The sequence below is a fragment of the Neovison vison genome, chromosome 1, assembly GCF_020171115.1.
Source record: "Neovison vison isolate M4711 chromosome 1, ASM_NN_V1, whole genome shotgun sequence".
Lineage (NCBI taxonomy): Eukaryota > Metazoa > Chordata > Mammalia > Carnivora > Mustelidae > Neogale > Neogale vison.
The window spans coordinates 192,736,667-192,751,349 of record NC_058091.1 but is presented as its reverse complement, the minus strand read 5'-3'; the positions used below and the strand labels follow the sequence as shown (position 1 = coordinate 192,751,349).

The window sequence follows — 14,683 nt, the reverse complement described above, 5'->3', positions numbered from 1 at the left end:
TATATAATATATATAATATTTATATATATTAGATAAACTAGTTAAAAAACGTTAAAAAAGAAAAGGGTAAAAGTTAAAAAATCATTAGCAGGAGAAGAAAAAAAATTGAAAAAGAAAAAAAATTAAATTAACTGCAAGGCTAAAGAATCGTGGGGAGAAAGCCATGAGTTATGAGTTCTGTGCTTTGCTTTCTCCTCCTCTGGAATTCTGCTGCTCTCCTTGGTATTGAAACTGCACTCCTTGGTAGGTGAACTTGGTCTTGCCTGGATTTCTTGTTGATCTTCTGGGGGAGGGGCCTGTTGTAGTGATTCTCAAGTGTCTTTGCCCCAGGTGGAATTGCACCTCCCTTACCAGGGGCCGGGCTGAGTAATCCGCTGGGCTTTGCTTTCAGGAGCTGTTGTTCCCTGAGTGCTTTCCGTAGAGTTCCGGAGGACGGGAATACAAACGGCGGCCTCCTGGTCTCCGGCCCAGAGGAGCTAAGAGCTCGGGGCCCCACTCCTCAGTGCGCCCTCAGAGAACAGTGCCCAGTTACTCCCGTCTGCCTGACCTCCGGCCGAGCTCCGAGCTCACCGAGCCTGCGACCAGTTCAAGGTAACCCCGAGCTGTGAGCTTACTGTCGGTTCTGTCTCTGTAGCCAGCTTTCCCGTTCCAATACCTGCAAGCTCTGCAACACTCAGACACCCCCGATCCTTCTGTGACCCTGTGGGACCTGAGGCCATGCTGACCCCGCGTGGGCTTCACCCCAGTTTAGCCTCTGGACCGATGTCCCTCGGCGGAACAGACTTTTAAAAGTCCTGATTTTGTGCTCCGTTGCTCCATCGCTTGCTGGGAGCCAGTCTTCCCCCTGCAGTCCATCTTCCTGTCGCTTTGGATTCATTTATCCGCCAGTCCTACCTTTCAGAAAGTGGTTGATTTTCTGTTTCTAGAATTGCTGTTCTTCTTCTCTTCTATCTCCCATTGGATTTGAAGTTGTTTACAATCTTTAAATAAGCTATCTAACTGATCTCCTGCTACCTGAAGTAGTCTCAGCCTGCTACTTCTCCGCCATCTTGACTCCTCCCCGCTCCTACTGCCTACTGCACTATCTTCCCAAGTTCCTGTCTTCTTTCTTTTTTTTTTTTCCTTTTTGTAAGGTCCCAGAGAATAAATATTTTATTTTTATTTTTTATTATTTTTTTTGCGACTTCTAAGTGTTTTACATTTTCTTTTTTTTTACTTTCTTTTCAGCATAACAGAATTCATTGTTTTTGCACCACACCCAGTGCTCCATGCAAGCCTTGCCCTCCCTAATACCCACCACCTTGTTCCTCCAACCTCCCACCCCCCACCCCTTCAAAACCCTCAGATTGTTTTTCAGAGTCCATAGTCTCTCATGGTTCACCTCCCCTTCCAATTTCCCTCAACTCCCTTCTCCTCTCCATCTCCCCTTGTCCTCCATGTTATTTGTTATGCTCCACAAATAAGTGAAACCATATGATAATTGACTCTCTCTGCTGGACTTATTTCACTCAGCATAATCTCTTCCAGTCCCGTCCATGTTGCTACAAAAGTTGGGTATTCATCCTTTCTGATGGAGGCATAATACTCTATTGTGTATATGGACCACATCTTCCTTATCCATTTGTCTGTTGAAGGATATCTTGGTTCTTTCCACAGTTTGGCGACCATGGCCATTGCTGCTATAAACATTGGGGTACAGATGGCCCTTCTTTTCACTACATCTGTATCTTTGGGGTAAATACCCAGTATTTTTATTAACATATAATTTATTATTTGCCCCAGGGGTACAGGTCTGTGAATTGTCAGGCTTACACATTTCATAGCACTGACCATAGCACATACCCTCCCCAATGTCCATAACCCAACTACCCTATCCCTACCTCCACACCCCATAGCAACCCTCAGTCTCTTTTGTGAGATTAAGAGTCTCTTATGGTTTGTCTCCCTCCTGATCCCATCTTGTTTCATTTCTTCCTTCCCTATCCCCCACAACCTCCCTCCCTGCCTCTGAAATTCCTCATATCAGAGAGATCATATGTTAATTGACTTTCTCTGATTGACTTATTTTGCACAGCAAAATACTGTCTAGTTCCATCCACATCCTTGCAAATGGCAAGATTTCATTTCATTTGATGGCTCATAGTATTCTATCATATACATAACCACTTCTTTATCCATTCATCTGTTGAATGGATATCTAGGTTCTTTTCATAGTTTGGCTATTGTGGACATCACTACTATAAATATTCAGGTGCACATGCCCCTTCAGATCCCTACGTTTGTATCTTTAGGGTAAATACCCAGTAGTGCAATTGCTGGGTCATAGGGCAGCTCTCTTTTCAACTTTTTGAGGAACCTCCATGCTGTTTTCCAGAGTGGCTGCACCAGCTTGCATTCTCACCAACAGTGTGGGATGGTTTCCTTTTCTCTGCATCCTCTCCAAAATCTATCATTTCCTGACTTATTAATTTTAGCCAATGAACTGTTGTGAGGTGATATCTCATTGTGGTTTTGATTTGTATTTCCCTGATGCCGAGTGATGTGGAACACTTTTTCATGTGTCTGTTGGCCATCTGGATGTCTTCCTTCCTTCCTCTACCCATTTCTTGATTGGATTATTTGTTTTTTGGGTGTTGAGTTTGCTAAGTTCTTTATAGATTTTGGATACTAGCCCTTTATCTGATAGGTCACTTGCAAATACCTTCTTCCATTTTTTCAGTTATCTTTTAGTTTTTTGACTGTTTCCTTTGCTGTGTAAAAGCTTTTCACCTTGACGAAGTCGCAACAGTTCATTTTGCCCTTGCTTCCCTTGCCTTTGGCCATGTTTCTAGGAAGAAGTTGCTGTGACTGAGTTCGAAGGAGGTTGCTGCCTGTGTTCTCCTCAAGGATTTTGATCGATTCCCATTTCGCATGGAGGTCTTTCATCCATTTTGAGTCTATTTTTGTGTGTGGTGTAAGGAAATGGCCCAGTTTCATATTTCTGCATGTGGCTGTCCAATTTTCCCAGCACCATTTGTTGAAGAGACTGTCTTTTTCCCATTGCACATTTTTTCCTGCTTTGTCAAAGATTAGTTGATCATAGAGTTGAGGGTCTATTTCAGGGGTCTCTATTCTGTTCCATTGACCTATGTGTCTGTTTTTATGCCAGTACCATACTGTCTTGATGATGACAGCTTTGCAATAGAGCTTGAAGTCTAGAATTGTGATTCCACCAACTTTGGCTTTCTTTTTCAACATTCCTCTGCTATTCGAGGTCTTTTCTGGTTCCCTATATATTTTAGGATCATTTATTCCATTTCTTTGAACAAAATGGATGGTATTTGGAATGAGATTGCATTAAATGTGTAGATTGCTTCAGGTAGTGTAGACATTTTGACAATATCTGTTCTTCCAGTCCTTGTGCATGGAACATTTGTCCATTTCTTTGGGTCTTCCTCAATTTCTTTCATGAGTACTTTATAGTTTTCTAAGTATAGATTCTTTGTCTCTTTGGTTAGGTTTATTTCTAGGTATCTTATGGGTTTGGGTGCAGTTGCAAATGGGATTGACTCCTTAATTTCTCTTTGTTTTGTTTTGTTGTTGGTGTATAGAAATGCAACTAATTTCTGAGCATTGATTTATTTTATTTTATTTTATTTGGACATTTATCTGTCCCACGTTCAGACCGCAACATATTTCATCACAGTCTTGCATTTTGAAGTTTAGCTGAGTCCTAAGTAGTTTGTACCTGGCCACAAAAAATTATATTTTGAAGAAGAACATTAAGATATGTTGTTTAGATGTAAAACACTTGTCTTTCCTATGTATAATAATGGGATATTTAATTTTATTTTTTTTAAATTTTTATTAACATATAATGTATTATTAGCCCCAAGGGCACAGGTCTGTAAATCACCAGGTTTACACACTTCACAGCACTCACCATAGCACATATCCTCCCCAATGTCCATAACCCAACCACCCTTTCCCTCCCCCCCCAGAAACCCTTAGTTTGTTTTGTGAGATTAAGGGTCTTTTATGGTTTGTCTCCCTCCTGATCCCATCTTGTTTCCTTTTTTCCTTCCCTACCCCCCAAATCCCCTACATTGCCTCTTAAATTCTTTATATCAGGGAGATCATATGATAATTGTCTTTCTCTGATTGACTGATTTCACGCAGCAAAATACCTTCTAGTTCCATCCACGTCATTGCAAAAGGCAAGATGCATTACTTTTGATGGCTGATATATATATATATATCACAACTTCTTTATCCATTCATCTGTTGATGGACATCTGGGTTCTTTCCATAATATGGCTATTGTGGACATTGCTGCTGAGCATTGATTTTATATCCTGACACTTTACTGAATTCCTGTATGAGTTCTAGCAGTTTTGGAGTGGAATCTTTTGGGTTTTCCACATAAAGTATCATATCACCTGCAAAGAGTGAGAGTTTGACTTCCTCTTTGCTAATTCAGATGCCTTTTATTTCTTTTTACTGTCTGACTGCTGAGGCTAGGACTTCTAGTAGTATGTTGAATAGCAGTGGTGAGAGTGGACATCCCTGCCGTGTTCCTGACCTTGGGGAAAATCTCTCAGTTTTTCCCCATCGAGAATGATGTTCACTGTGGGTTTTTTTATAGATGGCTTTGATGATGTTGAGGTATGTACCCTCAGTGCCTACATTGTGAATAGTTTTGATCAAGAAAGGATGTTGTACTTTGTCAAATGCTTTTTTAGCACCTACTGAGAGGATCATATGGTTCTTGTTCTTTCTTTTATTAATGTGTTGTATCACATTGATTGACTTGTGTATGTTGAACCAACCTTGCAGCCCGGGAATAAATCCCACTTAGTTGTGGTGAGTAATCCTTTTAATGTACTGTTGGATCCTTTTCGCTAGTATTTTGACAAGAATTTTCACATTTGTGTTCATAAAGGATATTGGTCTGTAATTCTCCTTTTTGATGGGGATCGAGGTAATGCTGGCCTTATAAAATGAGTTTGGAAGTTTTCCTTCCATTTTAATTTTTTTGGAACAGTCTCAGGAGAATAGGTTTTAATTCTTCTTTAAATGTTTGGTAGAACTCCCTTGGAAAAGCCATCTGGCCTTGGGCTCTTGTTTTTTGGGAGATTTTTGATGACTGTTTCAATCTCCTTACTGGTTATGGGTCTGTTCAGGTTTTCTATTTCTTCCTGGTTCAGTTGTGGTAGTTTATATGTTTCTAGGAATGCATCCACTTCTTCCAGATTGTCAAATTTGTTTGAGTAGAGTTGCTCATATTATGTTCTTATAATTGTTTGTGTTTCTTTGGTGTTAGTTGTGATCTCTCCTCTTTCATTCATGATTTTATTTATTTGGGTCCTTTCTCTTTTCTCTTTGATAAATCTGGCCAGGGGATTGTCAATCTTATTAATGCTTTCAAAGAACCAGATCCTATTTCCTTGATTTATTTTACTGTTCTTTTGGTTTCTATTTCATTGATTTCTTCTCTTTTCTTTATGATATCTTTTCTCCTGATGGGTTTAGGCTTTCTTTGCTGTTCTTTCTCCAGCTCTGTTAGGTGTAGAGTTAGGTTGTGTATTTGTGACCTTTCTTGTTTTTTGAGAAAGGCTTGTGTTGCTATAAACTTTCTTCTCAGGACTGCATTTGCTGTGTCCCACAGATTTTGAACAGTTATGTTTTCATTTTCATTTGTTTCCATGATTTTTAAAAATTTTTCTTTAATTTCATGTTTGACCCATTCATTCTTTAGTAGGAACTCTTTAGCCTCCATGTATTTGAGTTCCTTCCACCTTTCCTCTCATGATTGCATTCTAGCTTCAGAGCACTGTGGGCTGAAAATATGCTTGGAATGATCCTAATCTTTTGCTACCAGTTGAGACCTGGTTTGTGACCCAGGATGTGATCTATTCTGGAGAATGTTCCATGTGCACTAGAAAAGAATGTGTATTCTGTTGCTTTGGGATGGAATGTTCTGAATATATCTGTGATGTCCATCTGGTCCAGTGTGTCATTTAAGGACTCTATTTCCTTGTTGATCTTTTGCTTGGATGATCTGTCCATTTCAGTGAGAGGGGTGTTAAGGTCCCCTACTATTATTGTATTATGGTCGATGTGTTTCTTTGATTTTCTTATTAACTGGTTTATGTAGTTGGCTGCTCCCATGTTAGGGGCATAGATACTTAAAATTGATAGATCTTCTTGCTGGACACACCCTTTGAATATAATAGAGTGTGCTTCCTCATCTCTTATTGTAGTCTTTGTAGTATAAAATCTAATTTTTCTGGTATAAAGATTGCCATCCCCAGCTTTCTTTTGATGTCCATTAGCATGGTAAATTGTTTTCCACCCCTCACTTTAAATCTGGAGGTGTCTTTGGGTCTAAAATGAGTTTCTTGTAGACAGCATATTTATGGGTTTTGCTTTTTCATCGATTCTGATACCGTGTGTCTTTTGATTGGGGCATTTAGCCTGTTTAGATTCAGGGCAACTATTGAAAGATAGGAATTTAGTTCCATTGTATTACTTGTAAGGTGACTGTTACTGTATATTGTCCCTGTTCCTTACTGATCTGTTACTTTTAGGCTCTCTCTTTGCTTAGAGGACTCCTTTCAATATTTCCTGTAGGGTTGGTTTGGTGTTTTTCAAAGCCTTTTAATTTTTGTTTGTCCTGGAAGCTTTTAATCTCTCCTTTTATTTTCAATGATAGTCTAGCTGGATATAGTATTCTTGGCTACATGTTTTTCTCATTTAGCACTCTGAATATATTATGCCAGTTCTTTCTAGCCTGCCAGGTCTCTGTGGTTAAGTTTGCTGCCAATCTAATATTTCCACCAGTGTATGTTACAGACTTCTTGTCCCAAGCTCCTTTCAAGATTTTCTCTTTGTCACTAAGACTTGTAAATTTTACTATTAGATGAGAGGGTATGGACCTATTTTTATTGATTTTGAGGGCCCTTCTCTGTGCCTCCTGGATTTTGATGCTTGTTCCCTTTGCCTTATCAGGGATATTCTCTACTATAATTTTCTCCAATATACCTTCTGCCCCTCTCTTTCTTTCTTCTTCTTCTTCTGGAATTGCAATTATTCTATTATTGTTTCATCTTATGGTATCAATCATTTCTCAAATTCTCCCCTCATGGTCCAGTAGTTTTTTGTCTCTCTTTTGCTCAGCTTATTTAATCTCTGTCATTTGGTCTTCTATATCACTAATTCTCTCTTTTGCCTCAATTATCCTAGCAATAAGAGCCTCCATTTTTTATTATACCTCATTAATAGCTTTTTTTTATTTTAAGTTTGTTAGATTTTAGTTCTTTTATTTCTCCAGAAAGGGATTTTTTTTTCTTCAGAAATGGTTTCTCTAATATCTTCCATACCTTTTTGGAGCCCAGCTAGCACCTTGAGAATTGTCATTCTGAACTCTAGTTCTGACATATTACCACTGTCTGTATTGATTAGGTCCCTAGCTGTCAGTACTGCCTCTTGTTCTTTTTTTCTTTTTCTTCTTCTTTTTTTTTGTGGTGAGTTTTTCCACCTTGTCACTTTATCCAGATAAGAATAATGAATGGGAGAATAAAATACTAAAAGGGTGGCAAAGGCCCCAGAAAAATGTATGCTAACCTAATCAGAGACCCAAAACTGGTGGGGGGAGAAGATAGGGGGAAGAAAGGAAAAAAAAATACATACATATGACTGGTGAATAGAACAAAGCCTCCCACTTGATTTTGGTTGTATTTTGGTCTCTTAGAAGAAACTACCTCCCAGAATTTTTAAGAAAGAAAAACTTATATATATATGAAAATAATGGTAAACACAATGAAAGGATGGAATATGATTGTAAAGATGAAATTTTTAAAAAAATTCTAAGAAAGTTATTGATAGGATAAATTGGTTGGAAAAAGAAAAAAGAAGAGGAGAGAATGTGTTCAGGCTGGAGACTAGAACAAAGCCATGTGTTAGATTTAGGGTATATTTTGATCTATTAGAAGAAATTGTATCACAAAATTGTTTTAATGGTTTTATTTATTTATTTGATCGAGAAATCACAAGTAGGCAGAGAGTCAGGTAGAGAGAGAGGGGGAAGCAGGCTCCTCCCTGAGCAGAGAGCCCAATGCTGGGCTCCATCCCAAGACCGAGATCATGACTTGAGCTGAAAGCAGAGGCTTAACCCACTGAGCCACCCAGGCACCCTTCAAATTTTTTTAGAAAAAAAAAATCTTATATGTATACAAAAAATAAGGTTAAATACAATGAAGGGATAAAATATAACTATAACAATGAAGGTTTAAAAAGATTTTTTTTTAAAAAAAAAGGTATTGTTAAGATAAACTAGTTAAAAATGTTAAAAGAGGAAAGAGGAAAAGTTTAAAAAATAGAATAAGAAAAAAATAAAATTAAAAAAATTTAACTTTGCAAGACTAAAGGATCATGGGGGAATAGCCATGAATTTTATGTGTTGCTTTTCCCTTGCTCTGGAGTTCTGCTGTTCTCCTTGATTGGTGAGCTTGGTCTTGGCTGGATATTCTTGCTGATCTTCTGCTGGAGGGGCCTGTTGTAGTGATTCTCAAATGTCTTTGCCTGAGATGGAATTACTCCATCCTTGCCAAGGGCCGAGCTAAGTATTCTGCTCAGGTTCGCTCTTGGGAACTTTTGTTCCCTGAAGGCTTTCTGTAGAGCTCTGGAGGATGGGAATGAAAATGGTGGCCTCCCAGTCTCCCACCCAGAAGAGCCGAGAGCTCGGGGTCCCACTCCTCAGTGTGCCCTCAATGAAGAGCAGTCAATCACTCCTGTCTCCCTGGTCTCCAGCCACACTCTCACCTGGCCTGTGACCAAGCATTTCTGTCTCTGGCACACGGCCCCGTTTGGAGTCTCCAAACCTAGCAGATTCCTGCCATGCTGCTCCTCCTGGAGGAGGAAGGTCAATCTCCCTGGATCTGCCACTTGTGGGATCTCTGCTCAAAGAGCAGTGGCCCGACTATGCCTTGGATCATGGTTTAAGGTAAACCTGAGCTGAAAGCTCACTCCTCAGCTTTGTCTCTGTAGCCTACTTCCCTGCTCTGATACCTGTCAACTCTGCCATATTCAGACACCCCCGATCTTTCTGTGACCTCGTGGGACCTGAGACCTCACTGTCCCTGTGATGGCTCCACCCCCGCTTAGCCTCTGGAGCGATGTCCCTCAGTGCAGCAGACTTCTAAAAGTTCAGATTTTGTGCTCCACTGCTCTACCACTTGCTGGGAGCTGCCCACACCCCACCCCACCCCGCCCCAAGGTCTATCTTCCTGTCACTTCGGATTCACTTCTCTGCATGTCCTTTCAGAAAGTGGTCGATTTTCTGTTCCTAGAATTGCTGCTCTTCTTCTCTTCTATCTCCTGTTGAGTTTGTAGGTGTTCAAAATGGTGTGATAACTATCTAGCTGAACTCCTGGGACCTGACGTCATTTCAGTCTGTTATTCTTCCACCTTCTTGCCTCTCACTGAGAATAAATATTTAAACATTGTAGGCCATATAGTTCAAATATGCATGGTAGCACTAAAATAGCCATGGGCAATACATTAATGAATGAAAGTGGCTATTCAACCTATTCACAGAAATCAGACAGCTAGGTGAGCTTGGCCTTTGGGTTGTACTTTGCCAGATCTACATCTAAGGAAATTATTTCATTTTCTTTAAATTTCTACTTCTCTAATTTGGCTGCCTGAATCTTGAAATTGACGTAATTTAGGGTGACTAGGAAATTTGCATGAAAATATGGATTTTTGTGTAACCCTCATTAATCTTACAGACTCATACTCTCATTTATTATAGCAAGAGCTATAAAGAACACTCAGAAATCAGTATAAATATTCTTTGAAATTAAGACCTTTTAATATTCCTTTGCATATGATTAGTTTATTATCTAAATCTTAAAAAGAACATGTTCAGTAGAAAGAAAAAAACTTTGAGTGAGTATGTGTATAGGGGAAATAAAGTGAGAGAGGGCTCAGGATTGCTTTTACTTTTTACATCTATGTCTGGTGTTTGAGTAGCTTTTGAACTGAGAACGAAATAGCACAGATTCCATGGGATCTGACAGACATCTTTGTGTTCCTTAACCATAAGGATCGGGACTAATATCCTGGTCAAAGGTAAGGAAAAGAGAAATCTGTAAAGGGAGGCATTGGGCCAATAAACATTAGCTCAGTGTTTCTCTACCTTGACATTTAAGGTCAGGTAATTCATTATTACCTGATATTTGAAGATATTTATCTTGGCTTCATAGAATATTTAGCAGCATCCCTGGCCTTTACCCACTAGATGCCAGTAGCACCCTCTACTTATGACAGCAAATATGTCTGCATTCCTTGGCAAATTCCTCTGGACAGTGAAGCTGCCCTCAGCTTAGAATCACTGGGCTAGAAGAATCAAAGGAGACTGCTTTTCATGCCAACCTCAGCCAGAAATTATACATCTGCTTCCTGCCCTTTGCAATCACAAGTATTTTCTCCCTTGGCAATAGTATCTTCTATTTTAGAAGGCAATAAACAAATATATATGCATTAAGGGGGACTTTTCCCTAATTCTTCTATTCTAATGTTTATAGATAGTATTATGAAAAGAAAATTACAGGAACAAATATGTTAAATTATCACTAGAATGATTCTATATGTTTTAGTTTATGTGGACCATTCACATATATAACTTATTAAAAATAATGGTAGAGTGTGTCTGTTTTGCATTTACTTTCTGACTACTTAGCCTATCAAATGGGAAAGTTGTATTTAGTTAAATTCCAGTTTTAAAAAGAAGCATAATGGGAAAACCATAAGAGAAGCCATATTAAAAGTTGCAAACCAGTTCCATTCAGGTAATTGGTTTCATATTCCATAATAATTTCATATTGACCTTTGTGAAATCACTGTAGTAGACCTGACTGCAAATCTCACTGACATTTAAACAAATATTTTAAAAGCACTTATTTCTTAAAAAAGACTAACTCTGTTTATTGTGTCATAGTATAATATGTTTAGAACAGGGAAGTCCAAGCTTTGCGCAGTGGCAGTATCGTAGCCAATGAGGTTTATCCGAGGCGCGATTATTGCTAATTGAGAACAGGGAAGTCCAACTCGGTACAATCTTGAGAGATTAAAGTATCATATAAAATATAGTTTGTTATGTACACAATGATATTACTATAGACTTTCAAAGTTCTGATGATTTCAATGAATTCTGAACTATTAAATTTTTAATATAGTCATATAAAATTCTATAAAATCATTTATATTTATTGAGCATTTAAAATGTATTAGAGCTGGAGTGCCTGGCTGTCTCACTCAGTACAGCATCTGACTCTTGATCTTGAGATTGTGAGTTCGAAGCGCGCATTGGGTATAGAGAACACTTAAAAAAATAAGTATGTAAATAAATAAAAACTTTAAAAATATGTTAGACCTAAGGACATATTGGGTGAATAAGAAATAAAGATGGATACCTAAAGATCTCACTAATTTAAATACTGGCTCAAAGCTCAGTCAAAGTGAGTCAGACTTGCTAGGAAATGTTATTAGCTCTCTGATGCTTAGGTGCACAGAGGCCTCAAATGTGCCAAAAAGACTTAATACTCCAGTTTGCTCTTTGCTATTGGAATTCATGTTATTTTGTAGAAACGTAAAAACTCTTGATGCATATATTACACGCACCTAAACCATACTCAACAAAGCAGAAGCTATACTTATCTTATGAGAAGTTCAGTACAATACATATTATCAGATACATATTGCTTTTTTGAGCAAGGCCTTTTGGTAAGAAGTATCTTACAATGGCATCAGAAACCCCAACATGTTTTAAATGAGAGGCAGACATATGCAGTTGAATCACAATAACCAAATGGGTTTATCATAACTGAATTGTAGCTGTATGAGTGAGTACAATCTCAGTGGGTTGTAAGACTGGAAATGCTGCTGAGTAGTTGAAACCAAATGGTTGAAAGCCTCAGACTTCACACTAAAAAGCATGTAATCTCTCTCCAGGAGATGGGAAGCAAGCAGGTCTCTGCAGAGTGCATTTCAAATGCCACAAAAATGGTCACTCCTGGCAAGTCCACTTTTAGACAATCGTAGTGGGAAGATTTAGCGTAAATGGTGATCTTAGACATTCTGTTTATAGTAATACAAAACAAAATAATTCATAAGCTTGCTAGGAGGGATGGATTCAATAAATTGCAATCCATTTGCAACTGAATTTATTGAATTGCATTGAATTCATTATTGAATTCACCATTATTGAATTCATTATTGAATCATCATTGAATTCACCATTATTGAATTTATTGAATTGCAAGAATGCAAGCCCTATGTGTACAGTGTTCTTTTTCTGGTTTGTTACTACAGTTTCTATCTCTTCTAAAACTAAAACAGCTATTTCATAAATGTTTGTCCAATGGATATGTAACTGAATGAATTTTCTCCATATTAAATATACACATGACTCCTCACTTTCTTACATAATATGCCTGTGAAGAAAAAAGTAGCTAGGATAAGACATAAAATGGCCAAAACTAAAAAACAAAACAAAACAAAAACCCAAGATTTTTCAATACCAAGAACCAAATGCTTTATGAAATTACCAAACATATCTGCCTGTTAGACATAGATAATAAAGATATTTCTAGCATGCATTTTGATCATTGATTTTATTTTTCAACATAATACAATGTTCAAAATGAGGTTAAAGTGTCACTCTCTATCTTTATTCAAATACACTATTTTCTTTCAAGTAATTTTTTTACTTGTCTTCTATCTTACTAAATAAGGGAGAAATGCAAATCAATATTCAAATACATATTGAATGTATTTTAATACTTTCAACAATGGCAATGTTGATAGTACTGGAGCAGAACTCTTTCTTGGCTCATAGGTAACATCATGATGTAGTGATGTTTAACTTTCATCAGTTGATACACAAAATACCACATATGGTTTCTTTTTTTTTTTTTTAAGATTTTATTTATTTATTTATTTGACAGACAGAGATAGCAAGTAGACAGAGAGGCAGGCAGAGAGAAAGAAGAGGAAGCAGGCTCCCCACCAAGCAGAGAGCCCAATGTGGGGCTCGATCCCAGGACCCTGAGATCATGACCCCAGCTGAAGACAGAGGCTTTAACCCACTGAGCTGCAGTGGGTTTAACCTGCTGAGCCACCAGGGCGCCCCCTAAAGATGGTTGCTGAAAGGCAGATCATGAGCATTAGCTTGTGAGAGAGTAGGCTGTCTAGGAATTGAATGTAAAGTTTGTACAAAATTGGGGTAAAGCAGCTGATTTAGTCACCTCTAAACTCTGAATCAGTGGAGTGAGAATTTCCTCATGGTCGAAACATGACAACATGCTCACATGCCTCCAACCTCAGAGATACTGAGTTCCTTGATTCACCTTATGCCACAAATCTGGGTTTTTAGCAAGAAACTAGGGTGTTCCTGGTATAGGATACCTGAGATTAACACATAATATGTGAGGAAAGCATATTATGATAGTGCCTACATTTATGGTTTCTGGTTGTCTTAATGCTTTACTTATGATCCCTTTTTCTTGGTATTTCAAGCTTATTGACATGATTCAAAGACCTTTCAAAACTGCATCAAGGACCTCCACATCCTCAGCTTTGCCTCCTTAATCTCCCTGAAACGAATAGCATGAATAATCTTTTGCCTTCCTACTTATTTTTGGAGAGTGTAGATAATAGGAATTTATCTAGCACTGGCTCTTTTAGCTTTGGGCTACTTGGTAACGACTTATAACTATTCCTTCCATTAGTATGTCAGTTTCTCTCGAATCCCAAGGAAGAGACCATAATGGGGGTTGCAGAAGATGTGTTTTCCTTGAAACTGAAAAAGCTACAGCAGTTAAAATACGGGTAAAATTCTGTCTTGGCAGGATTCAGATACTATTTCAGGTTCAATGTTAAATAAAGGTTTTTATATAATTCTATAGCTGGAAGTTTTTACATAATTAGCTGTAGCTCAGCTTATGCTCCATTATTATAAAAGTGTTATTTTGCAAGGCAGGAAAAATCAATTGGAGTTTTTTTTCCTCTGAAGACTGTGTACTTATATTAATACTTCACCAGCTATATAATATGCATTTTTCCCCTGTAGTATTCTTCCCCTTAGGAGTGAAATCTTACTAAATGAGTTCATATATTTCAGAAATGAATAATTGAATTCAGAATACTCCTTCAAATAGAATGTTAAATTTTGGATTAGATTAAATACAATAAAACAAATTCAGGAGCAAACCAATATATTTACCAATTTTAATAGATATTTATAATTATCTTAAAATTATGTAAGTTAATAAATATTTTACCAGCATAGTCTAGGCCAAATGAATTTAAAAATACTTAAAAATCTCTCAGTGACCAAATACTATGTACTTGTGGACATTCTTTTGTATTCACTGATAACAGTGTATCATAAAGGGCCCTTGGAAGTTTTTCACATTTTACCACAATTAACAAAACCAAAACAAGAGCAGTTAGATGAAGATAATACACTGTAAGGACAGAACTATGATGTTATAAATATCAGTTATCTGAAGAGTGCTAGTGAGGAGATTTTATTTGTAGAGTAACAGAACTACCCTACCTGAAGTGACTTAAATGAAAAGGGACTTATTTTCTTTCTTTTTCTTTTTTTTTTTTTAATTGAGAAGTTCAGGCATAGCTG

General features: G+C 37.7%; 1 pseudogene; it reads left to right on the top strand.

Moving 5' to 3' along the window:
* Window positions 1–11,009: 11,009 nt before the first annotated feature.
* On the top strand, window positions 11,010–11,193 carry LOC122897121 (annotated as a pseudogene).
* The last annotated feature ends 3,490 nt before the right edge of the window (window positions 11,194–14,683 follow it).